Here is a 12,010-nt window from a genome sequence, read left to right on the forward strand (position 1 = left end):
TAATTTCTACATTTATCTTCAATAGGAGGCCATGGACATGTCTACTGACTTAGACTAGTCCATATCATGGATGGATTTAAACAACATAATTAATCAACATTAATTAAAAATGATTATGGGATGGCGGCATTTTTATCAAAAGCAATTAAAGAACCCTCCCAATAAAAATAAAAACTAATAACTTTCTTTATGGGTGCATCAATCATGCCATGGATGTCACACCTCGATCATCTCCTCCACCCAATCACGTCTTCAAAGTAGGTGACTTGCATCTTCATAAACTTTGAACGCCACATGTGGATCACCATCAACATGCCTTGAAAGTCCTAGCTCCTCTAAAATTACAATGGAAACCTAAAAAAAATATTGTATGTACTTTCCTTTCCATAATAAAGAAACCCCGCATGGAGAAACCAACCCACCATTTGGGCTGTCCATGGGGTGGAGTACATTTTTTTATAAAATAGATAGGGGGAGAGATAGAAAGACAGAGAAGCATCACATCCACCCATAACCCAATGCATCACATACATCAAATTACCATCCATTTTATTAGAATATCATTCCCACAATCACATTATAACATAATTTCATGCATGGGCATCATTAAAGCAAGTAAACTAAAAATATGGATTTCTTCAATTATTGAACCACCACATCACATGTGATAACATGTATCCAAGCACTTAAAAATTAAAATCACATTTAAATTACAAGTGGGTGGAGAGAGGGATCTCTTCACCCATCTACTTCCTCCAAAAATAAAACAAAAAATTAAAATTCTATTTTGAAAAGAAGCACTTCACTTTTTTTTTTTTATTAAAACTGGAGGGTAACCAAAAGGGTGTATGCAACACGCATGCACCCATTGTGCAGCCCACAAGCCACAGCCCCACGGGCAGTATCCTGGAAGCCACAGCCCCACGGGCAGCAGCCCACAAGCCACCACCCACAGGCCGCGGCCCGCAAGCAAGTAGCCCGCAGACAGTAGCCCGCGCACAGGCCACGCGCATGCAGCCTGTGCATTGGCTACTGCCAGGGCCACTCATAGACTACGCAATGGCTAGGGCAGGGAGAGAGAGGGGGACGTGCGCAGAGGCTTGGCAGTGTGCGTTCCCCCCACATAAAATCATGATCAAATAATTTTTTTTTTTAAAAAATAATTTATCATCATCCCCACTTGGATATCATGTTTCAATAATTGGAATAATAAATTAATACAAATCCATCATCAAATGGGCAAGTTGTTACATCTAACAACCTTGTAACTACCCACGTGCACATGAGAAGGTTGTTACAACAACCATATAACCACCCATGTGCAAATTCAATCAAGAATTTGAAACTTGCATCCCACTCATGATAATTACATTAAAAAATTAATTATTTGATATTCATGGGTGGAAAATGTGGCTTTGATACTACACTGTAGGTGAAACTACGGTCCTGGGATCAAGTCATGGTTCCCCAGGGAAACCAATTATAAACCAATTAGGGTATATCATGCCCTGGGTTAGCCCATGGTCACCCATGGGCGCCCTATTTAAATTTTAGGGTTTCCCATGGTCGCCCATAGGAACCTTGGTTCATCTCAATTAGGGTTTGGTCTGATAAACCAATGCCCTGCCCTTCTGTTTTGTGTCCCATGCAATTATGGAACTCAAAACAGATGGAGAAAATTCATCTCTAATCCATCACATGAAAAGAGGGATCTATCCCATACCCGAATGCGCAGCAGAAATAAATCGATTCGGGTTTCTTTCGCATCCCATGAATAATCAATAATTAAAATCAAGAGGATTTCATAAAGAACTGGTAACCTAATGAACCTCAAGTGTTGCTCCTCCAATAGACAGTGATTCTTCCTCCAATGAGCACTCCAAGTAAACAAATCTGAACCTCCAATGGTGTAGCCAAGGTTCTTCAAGCCAATCCCAGATGCTCTTCAATTCTTCAAGCACAGATCTAGGTTTCTAAAACCCTAACTCTCAATCACAAAAGAGAGAAACAAGAAGAAGAAGAAGAGATCACAAGAGGGAGAGATGGACCAAAACACTCTAGGAGGGGGAGAGCTAGAAAACGTGGAAGCCTGCTCCCCCTCTATGTTTTGGTCCTATTTATAATGATGGGATTTAATTAAATCCGTAAATGGATTTAGATAAATCCATGTGAGAGTCTGACTCTCTGTGTCTTTGTTTGGCAGTTCTTTTTAAACTCAAAATACTTCTAAAAGGTGAAGAAGCATAATCTAATAGGGAATGATTTAATTAGCTACTTTATTTAAAATTTATGGATACTTACAATTAGCACCATATCCATTAATTAAATAAAGAACCAATTAATATAGCAAATTCCAAATAACTCCCTATATGATAACAAATTATTGTGTACAACCCCCCCCCACTAATCAACACCATCATTATGGAATCTAGGGCATATACACTTGTAATGCGAAGCCCCATTCCATAGTACATGTCCAAATAAGAGTGTCTATGTCAAACCCTGCCCCTGACTGACTAGAATCTTGACTGAAGGACAGGAACCCCTGACATGGCATTCAAGCACATGGTGGAGTATCACTCCAGTGATTGAATTTGATGAAGAAACCCTGAGGATGTCTTCCTACATACTTGTCAGAAGATGGACTGTTGATCCCTGCAGTTGCATGGCCCATAGCATAATGTACTTCTTGGACTCCAAGTATTCTCTCTCCTCTCCATAAATGTGGGACCCACCCCTAATAATTGGTGTAAAAGGTCCTGAGTGACATGTGGGTGCAAGGCCCTGACCCTGGGTCAAACCCCTGTGCAAGTCCACAGAGAATCAGCCTTGCTGAAATCTCTGGGCGATGCAGACATCACCCAGAGTGGGAAAATGCAATTTTTCCATGATTTGATCTGTGGGGACCACCCATATTGGACATGGGCACCTCCATAGGTTTAAGGGAGTCTGAGGGACTACTTCATACCCTTGGATCACTGTGGACCCCACCTGAGTGCCTAGAATGGCTAAGAATGGAGTCAAAAATGCATTTTCAAAAGGGGCCTTAACAGCCAAACAGACCCTAATTATGGGTTAGGCTATAAATAGAGGTGCCTTAGGCTCATTTAGAGCTTTGGCTACTATTGGAATCGTGGAGGGAAGGAGAAGAAAGAAAAGAGAGAAAAGAGAAGGAGAAGAAGAAGAAAAGAGAAGGAGAAGGTGGAGGATAGCTCACCTTGCATCTGCATCCATTCCCAGCTTGATTTCAGGTATAAAATTGAACTCATACCACTGCTGTGATGCTACTACTGATTCTCCTCCATAGATTTCTGTATTTTTTAAGTTATCCTAGCCATTGGCAGCCCAGAACAGTTGGGGGCTGCCATGAACCACCTTAGATCCACCATGCAAACCTAATGCATGGAAGACCTGAGTATTTTAACCATGATTTCATATCTGTTCTACAGCCTGAGACCGAAACATGGGTTGTGCCAAGCTGCACTGCTCTGTTACTCCAAGAACAGGTAGTCTGGGCTCAGATCAGTTTGCCCTGACTGCATGCAACCTAACCCTGAGCTGTAACAACTTTGGATCATTGTAATAAACATGAATCCAGCCTTGCATTCAGCCAAAACCATGATTTGCAATGAAGAAATGATGGGTTACTATTCACTGGGCTGTCTGGGCTGCTCCTGGCAGCCAAGTGGTGGGCCCAAGTGAAAATCCATTGGGACCAGTGCAAGGTATGCCCCTGGGGGTCCATGATAACCTAACATGCATAGGGAGAAGATCCATGCACTGCCCATGGCCTGCAACCTAGGAATCTCAGCCTGTTCCCGATTTTGCAATCTCTGGGCGATCCAGACATCACCCAGAGACATCGCCCAGTGAATGAAATTTGGCTGGAATGCTGATCTGACTTGGGGATCTTCACCCATGGACCATAAATCAATGTAGGGAGGTGGAAAATGACCAGAATGCCCCTCCCCACATCAGTCCACATGTATGAATGACCTGGGTACCCAAGTGGGCCCCACAAGACTTGGAAACCCTATCTGTGATGGTCCTGTAGCACTGCCAAGTTGGGGACTGTACTGTGAAGCTTGAATAACCTAGGGACATGTACCAATGTGATAAATGACCATTCTACCCCTAGGCCACAATCTCTGGATGATGCACCGAGACATAGGCCTAAGGCCCAATGCAAGGCCCAGAGAATTCCAACTGATGACCAACTGTACACCGAGTCAACCCAGTTAGCCTAGATCAACCCTAGGACATCCAAAAACAGTTTAAAATATTGAATGACAAATTTTTGAATTATATCTAGGGTTTAATCCTGCGCTTGAGGCCTACAGCCAGACTACAGTCGAAATTGAAACTAAACCTGAGTTCTTAAAACCAGACCTAGGTGAGTGAAATGTTATCGTGTATGTACGTATAACAAAATTAATTATGCTGGCAATGCAAATTCTTTAATTATGATGTTGTGTTACTTATTCAATTAAAATTTCTCAATTATTACACATCGTGTGACTGTTGATCAACACTGCTTGAATTTATCCTGATGAATGTGATTGATAGACTAGATGTTGTAGTCGGCTTGGAAATGAGGCCGGTGGTAGCCCGTAGTGTGAGATACGGTTGGCACCACAAGACTCATACGATGTCATATAGACATGGGGTTAGAGATTTATCACCTGTGCTACGCACCCTTGCCAACAGGGGTTAAGGTGTTGGACAACTGTGAGGACTACAGTGAAACCTCGGGTGTTTATACCGGGAACCCTCGGCATAGCTAGGATGCCCCAGGGCAAATATGCCGGGAAGCCTCGAGCTACAAGCTTGGGAAGCACTGATAGGTGAATTTTGGCTATATGCCACATAAAGTTTATCCTCGAATTACATGTCGGGAAGCACCGAAAGGTGAAATTATATTGAGTCGATTACCTCGCTAGTTCAATCCAAAGGGCCGGTCGGGCTAACCTGGGTAGGGAGATGCTGGAGCCGGCTGGTCCTCTCCGACAACCCAATGGGTGTATCGCAAGAAAGGGCAACCAAGCCCATACTAGGGATACATGTATTGGGGATTGTAGTAGCACTAACTTGCCTTAGCTGTATTGTTAGGTGGCTAATAAATAATCTGGACTTGCATATCATGTAGGATCATGTGGATTGTGGTTGCATGCATCATATGCATGCATGATGATATATTTTACTCACGGGCTCAGTGGGGCTCACACTCTGTTATATATGTTTTCTATTAGATGATTCTATAGGTGGATGCCGTTGTGGCATGGCGGCTCATTATAAGGAGGAGAGCCCTTATGATTATGATGATATTGGTGTGGACCCCGACGGAGGTCGTACTGATGATGCGAGCATTCTTAGTGGTTATTGATGAAGACCAGTGAGGGGCACTTCTGATGCTTTTTGTCTTGGGGACTCTTTTTTGTTTTTGATAGGAGTTTATCCCCATTTTTGTTTCTGGTTTAGTCTTTTCTTTCCTTTTTGGGGTTGAGTTATCTCGCCCTTTATATATATGTACTTTTCTTTTTGCTTATGTATATGTCAGTTTTACTTTTCAGTTGTGGGTTGTACTGGGAAATGTTTCAGCACATACATATGTATATATATCACCTTCATTCCCGTATCGCTACGCTTTCTCTTTCTTAAATTATAATTGTAGATTATCTGCAACACTTTGATCTTACTTATGGAAATATTATGAATGTGGGACCGTGAATGTATTAACTGCTTCTAGATCCGTGGGATTTGGTGGATTGCCATTATGCAATTCGGGTCACCTACCTAATCCTCCTAGGGGGTGGTTTGGGGTGTGACAGAGCTTGGTATCAGAGTGTGAGGCTCTTCTTACATTCACGGGTTACAGAATAGGAATAATAAGCTACCAACATTAAAACATGTAATAAAGTAAAAGTTATTGGGGAGGTAGATGTAATTAAAAGACAAAGATGCATAATTACATTAATAAAAGATAAATTGTGGCCGGGCCACTACAAGAAGTTTAACTGAAGGTACTACCTTCAAATCTACATAAGACTTACAAAATATATACACCACAGCAAAAGAAAATACATAAACTATATAAAAAAAAAAAGGTAAGACAAAGGTCACATCTATATCATGTCGGGTCAGGATAAATAGAAGCTGCCTAGAGTGCTACTCTGTCGATGGTAAATCACTCGGTGGAGGCTGAGACTGGTGCGAGTCAACTCGGTAGAATGTATCCCAAAAGTCCAGGCATTGCTCCACAGCTCCCACTCTACCCTCAAGTGACGAAAAGCCCCGATCCATCCTGGTCGCCATATCAGTGAGCTGAGTGCTGAGGCTCTGGAACTGAGACATCACCTATGACCAATCAGATGACTCTGGCACATGCGAGCTAGTGGCACCTGTCGCCTCATATGAGGGTAAGTCTGTAAACTGCTCACCAATCCCCTCGAAGTCACCCTGCTCATCTCCCTAAATGTCTCCCTCATCACCCTGCATCTCACCCTGCTCCTCTCCCTGCATCTCCAACTGATCACCCTCCTCTGGATCACTACCTAGCTCCCCTGGTACCTTCATCTTCAAGATCGAGGTCTTGTTGATGGGCCTAGACCTGTCTCTCTCCATATACTCACCGCCCAAGGGAACCTTGAAGTGTCTGAAAACCAAAGTAAGGAACTTCCTATATGGAAGGTTCCCATCTGAAGGGTTATGGGCATGATATAGCATAGCCTGAAGAAGTAGATACGGGAGGTTTATCACTGGACCCCCCTTGTCCACTCCCAGTAGGCAATAGGTAATGTAGGCTCTCATCATAGAGATACTGCCTCTGTTCCTGCCTTTCGGGTAAATGCTGTATGAAACACATCTACTAATGATGCAAGCACTAGGCTTATAAGAAGCCTCAGACCTAGGAGTGCTCTCAGAACCAGTCAATGCTTTGAAGACCCTCCTCCTGGTCTCCAAAGAGAACATATCAGAAATGCCAACCCTGGGCTTATAATAACATCTCTCACAAGAATTTGGTAGCCCTAGGATCCCTGCCAAGGTGGTAGTGGTCAGTCTAATGTCCACCCCCTTGACTCTGCCCAATCCAAACTCCTGTGCCCCAGATGGCCCTAAGTTGCAGTAAAAGTAACAAACTAAGTTGGGATAACATGGCTCTGTGGGTGTCAACATAGAGGCCCAACCTAAGATGTTGAACCTAGTGTACAAGTTGTACTAGTGAAAGCCATCCGCCTGTACCAAGAAATCCGGCTCCTCTGATGATGATTCCTCCCTAGGAGAAGTAGGTGGCACGGAAGAAGAAGAGGAATGCTCGCTCTTGGACCATAGCCTCTTACGTGCTATGGATTTCCTTGCCGTTCTGTGGCTAGTAGACATTAGGCTGCAAAGAGAGAAGAAAAGAAATAGTTAGGACATGAGAAAGTGAGAAAACCCTAGCCAAAACATGAAAAACAAAGAAAAAGACCTAATGTAAGGAAAAAGTGTAAAGAATCTTACCTAGGGTTGCGTAGAATCACGGGGGACCCGTGGATGTGGAAGGAATTGGTGTGGAAAAGGTCACACTAAAGTCCAAAGCTCTGCCCTAGGTGTTTAGGGAACTTTAGAAAAGAAATGAAGTGAAATGGGGCCCTCTCGGACTATTATATCTGAGCCCCGATTCTCTGGGCGATAGCACTGGGCGATGCATCTAACGCCCGGAGACATCGCCCAGAGATTAAATTTTTGCTGTTTTTGTATAACAGCTTATGGAATTTTGGTTTTTGCTTGTAAATGCTTCAATAAACACAAAAACATTAATTTTGATAAAATGTGGATATAAAAGAATTAATACAAAAAAAAATGATGATAATAATAAATTAAAATATTAGGCTGATAATGTGTTCGAAGGAAGCTAAGCTAATGCTTGAGGAATGTAAAAATAAAATACATATACGATACATAGGGAATTTAGGAATTTTTATTTTCTTTTGTGTGTAAGTAAAATAATGACCAATAAATATGCTTATACATATATGTAATTAGTGTGTATATAAATAGTTAATGATATGTGCCTAGTACCATGCATGTATGAACCGAGTGGTGTGATGCTATGCAAACTTGAACATAGATATTTAGGTATGTTGTAATACGTATCTATGAGGTTTAGGGAACGTAGGACTCATCCTACCCATCACCTAGGTTAACCAAGAATAGGATCCAATAGATCGTGCAGTCAAGTTGAACCATTAGACGCTAAGATGCCTCGAGCCAACCCATTTATTTTCTCCTGCTCATAAGTTATCCCTACAGCCATGTACTTAATTCTTTTAATTAAGTATTTATAGTGACTCGATGCGTAGAACCTTTTTATGACAGGACCATACTACCCCATTCCAGCCTGGAGACCCCGGCAGCATGCGATACATTAGGCAACTGAGGAGAAGATTGATCAGGATACGAGTGGTACAAGCCCGTGCCGAGAACCAACTAGTAATCTACTTAGCTCTTGCGGACGCTAGTGAACCTGTAAATCGAGCCATTTACTTATCCCTAGCTGACGAGGTTAGAGGTGACATAGCCTACCTTTACGTGCAGAACATTATCACCAGCTGGCAGTTACAGAGACTTGCCTGTTAGACTCAGGTATATATTTAAAAGATTTTTGGTTAAAAATTGAAAATCTATCATATAGTGTCATGCATAGCTTGTCATCGCATAAAATACCTAAAGGATAAGAACACAAGTAAAGGGAAACACTTCAAAGAAAAATACAAGTAATAATAAATATAAATATAATAATCTACCTTGCTGGTGTGACAACAAAAATTCACTGGAATTGTGGAATAGGTATGTACATGTCTTAACTAGGAAATTTTCTATTGCCCTAAAAAAGGGAGGTGCTGGATTATTGAGTGTGTTGCTCTTTTCAGAAAAGCAACCATGGTCAACACAAGAAGTTCTCGAGGTGGTCGTAAAGGAAAACACCCTCATGTTATACCGGAGGTTGAACTGCCAAATGGAATTGAGGCCCAAAATTCAGAAGCATCGGCTTCTTCGTCAGGGGCACCAGCGGCTGCTCAAGCCACTACTGTGGCACCTCAGCTGGGACTAGCAGCTAGCGAGGTAACTGCGTTCATGACCACTATGATGCGGACCATGCAGCAACAACAAGAATTTCTAGGCCAGATGTCTACGCAATTTGAAACCATGATGCATGAGCGTGCAGCACCACCTCCACCACCCAATCGGCCCGTACTTTTCCCACCTCCTGTGCCTCAACACTTGGCAGAAAACTCTACCACTAAGGTAATGGAGAGATTTAAGAAACTCCAACCACCGTGTTTTTCAAACTGAACTCTGAGGCAATGCAGCCGGAGTGGTGGATTATGCATTAGAGAAGGCATTTGATGTGCTCGAGTGCACAGATGCGCAAAAGCTGATATGTGTGGGTTATCAGCTGCAGAACGAGGCTGAAGCTTGGTGGAAGGCCACTAAGCCAAATCTGGAAGCCACTCATCAGAATCCCACGTGGGAGCAATTTAAAGAGGTTTTCTTCAAGAACTACTTCCCAGAGAGCTTTAGGGACAGGAAGGAAGCTGAATTCTCTGCACTGGTACAAGGGACCAAGTCAGTGCTAGATTATCAACAACGATTTGAAGATCTATTCCATTTTGCTCCGAAACACTTGAAAGGGGAAGTTAGTAAGACGAAGAAGTTTGAGAAGGGACTCAAACCCGAGATCGGGTCAGTACTGTCAATTATGGACATCTGGGATTATGCTCAGATGGTTGACAAGGCGAAGACCTTGGAAGATAGACTTAAAGAGAAGGAAAAAGAGAAGACTACGATGTCGCCCCGGTTGAACAAAAGGCCAAATAACTTTTAGACCTTTGGTTGGCCAAACCAAATTTATCGAGGAACAAGTTCAAGCCCCCAATCTGACTACTACCGTAGGCCACAAGTGGGTCAGAACCCTTTCCGCCCCACTTTTAATCGACCTACTCAACTGGCTACGAGTCAAACGACAACAACAACTATGCCAGCCCGACCAACTACAAGTCAAATGAGCCAAGCCTCAACACCAGCTGTTCCACTCTATAAGTGCTACATATGCAACAAGGAAGGGCACATGGCCCAAAAATGCAGACTGCATAGGTACAACAATAACTCGCCGAACCGGCCCTACGCTAGACCTTTTCAGCCACGGGACAATCGAACACGAGGAAAGGTGTTTGTGCTAACTAATGAAGAAGCTGAGGTTCATCCCGATGTATTGACAGGTAAGTCCACTGAACATGGCTAAGTTGTAGGGAATAATCAGTGTATATTCATAACTCAAATTGTATACAAACCCTAGGTACCCTAAGTGTCTCAACCATCCCTGCATGAGTACTATTTGACTCGGGCGCATCCCACTCTTTAGTTTCTATCACCTTTGCGAGTAGGATGAAAGATCAACCGAGAGACATCGGGCACGACTTAGTAGTCAGCACACCAACAGGTAGTGTCGTGAGCTTGAAAGAAGTCTATGACCCCTGTCAGGTGGAAATTTGTGGGAGGAACTTGACCGCACGGCTAATAAAGCTCGATATGAAGGATTTTGACGTGATATTAGGCATGGATTGGCTGTCCGCCTATGGAGCAAACATCATGTGTGCGAAAAAGAAGATAATATTCAAATTGGAAGATGGGTCAGTTTTTACCTATAAAAGTGAACCAAAGAGGAAGCCCGGAAGGATAACTTTATCCGCCCTTCATGCTCGAAAGTTACTAGAGGAAGGATGTCAAGGCTTTTTGGCCACTGTGATGGATACCAAGGCAAAGATAAAGCCCTTGGAGGAACTTGACGTCGTCAGAGAATTTCCAGATGTTTTTTCAAAAGATCTGGCACAGCTACCGCCCGATCGCGAGACAGAGTTCGCGATTGACCTAATTCCTGCTGTAGCACCGGTATCCAAGGCACCATATCGAATGGTACCTATTGAATTGAAGGAATTGCAGGTTTAATTGCAAGACCTATTGAAGAAAGGATTTATATGACCCAGTGTATCTCCTTGGGGAGCACCTGTGCTGTTCGTGAAAAAGAAGGATGGTAGCATGCGGCTATGTATCGACTACCGCAAGCTGAATAAGCTAACCATCAAGAATCGATACCCGTTGCCGCACTTTGATGATCTATTTGATCAACTACAAGGAGCAAGAGTTTTCTCCAAGATTGACCTTAGGTCTGGGTACCATCAATTGAAGATCAAGAGTGGTGATGTACACAAAACGGCGTTTAGAACTCGATACGGACATTATGAATTTCTAGTCTCATCGTTTGGGTTGACCAACTCCCCGAATTTTGGCTTCACTAGATCGGATTTCTGGGACACATCGTCACCAAGGACGGCATTAAAGTGGATCCAGATAAAGTGAAAGTTGTTCTCAAGTGGGAGACTCCGAAGAGTGCCACTGAGATCCGAAGTTTCTTGGGCTTGGCTGGATATTACCGACGGTTTATTGAAAATTTCTCACGAATCTCGGCACCAATGACAAAGCTAACAAAGAAGGGCACCAAGTTTGAATGGAATGAAGCATGCGAGAAAAGCTTTCAGGAGTTAAGAAACCGGTTGGTAATGGCTCCAGTTTTGACCATTCCGGATGGCACTAGAGGAATAGTGGTATATACCGACGCATCCAGAACAGGATTGGGTGGCGTCTTAATGCAGAAGGGTAAAGTGGTCACCTATGCCTCAAGACAACTGAAGGAACACAAAAGGAACTACCCCACTCATGACTTGGAATTGGCAGTGGTAGTCTTCGCGTTAAAAATATGGCAACATTACCTTTACGGTGAAAAGAGTGAAATCTTCAGCGATCACAAAAGTTTGAAGAATATCTTCACCCAGAAGGAGTTGAGTATCAGACAGAGGCGGTGGTTAGAACTGGTAAAGGATTATGATTGTGAAATCTAGTACCACCCCGACAAGGCCAATGTTGTAGCAGATGCGTTAAGTAGAAAATCTCAGACTGCATCCCTCGCTTCTTT

This window comes from Telopea speciosissima, chromosome 2, assembly GCF_018873765.1.
Source record: "Telopea speciosissima isolate NSW1024214 ecotype Mountain lineage chromosome 2, Tspe_v1, whole genome shotgun sequence".
In the NCBI taxonomy this organism is placed as follows: Eukaryota; Viridiplantae; Streptophyta; class Magnoliopsida; order Proteales; family Proteaceae; genus Telopea; species Telopea speciosissima.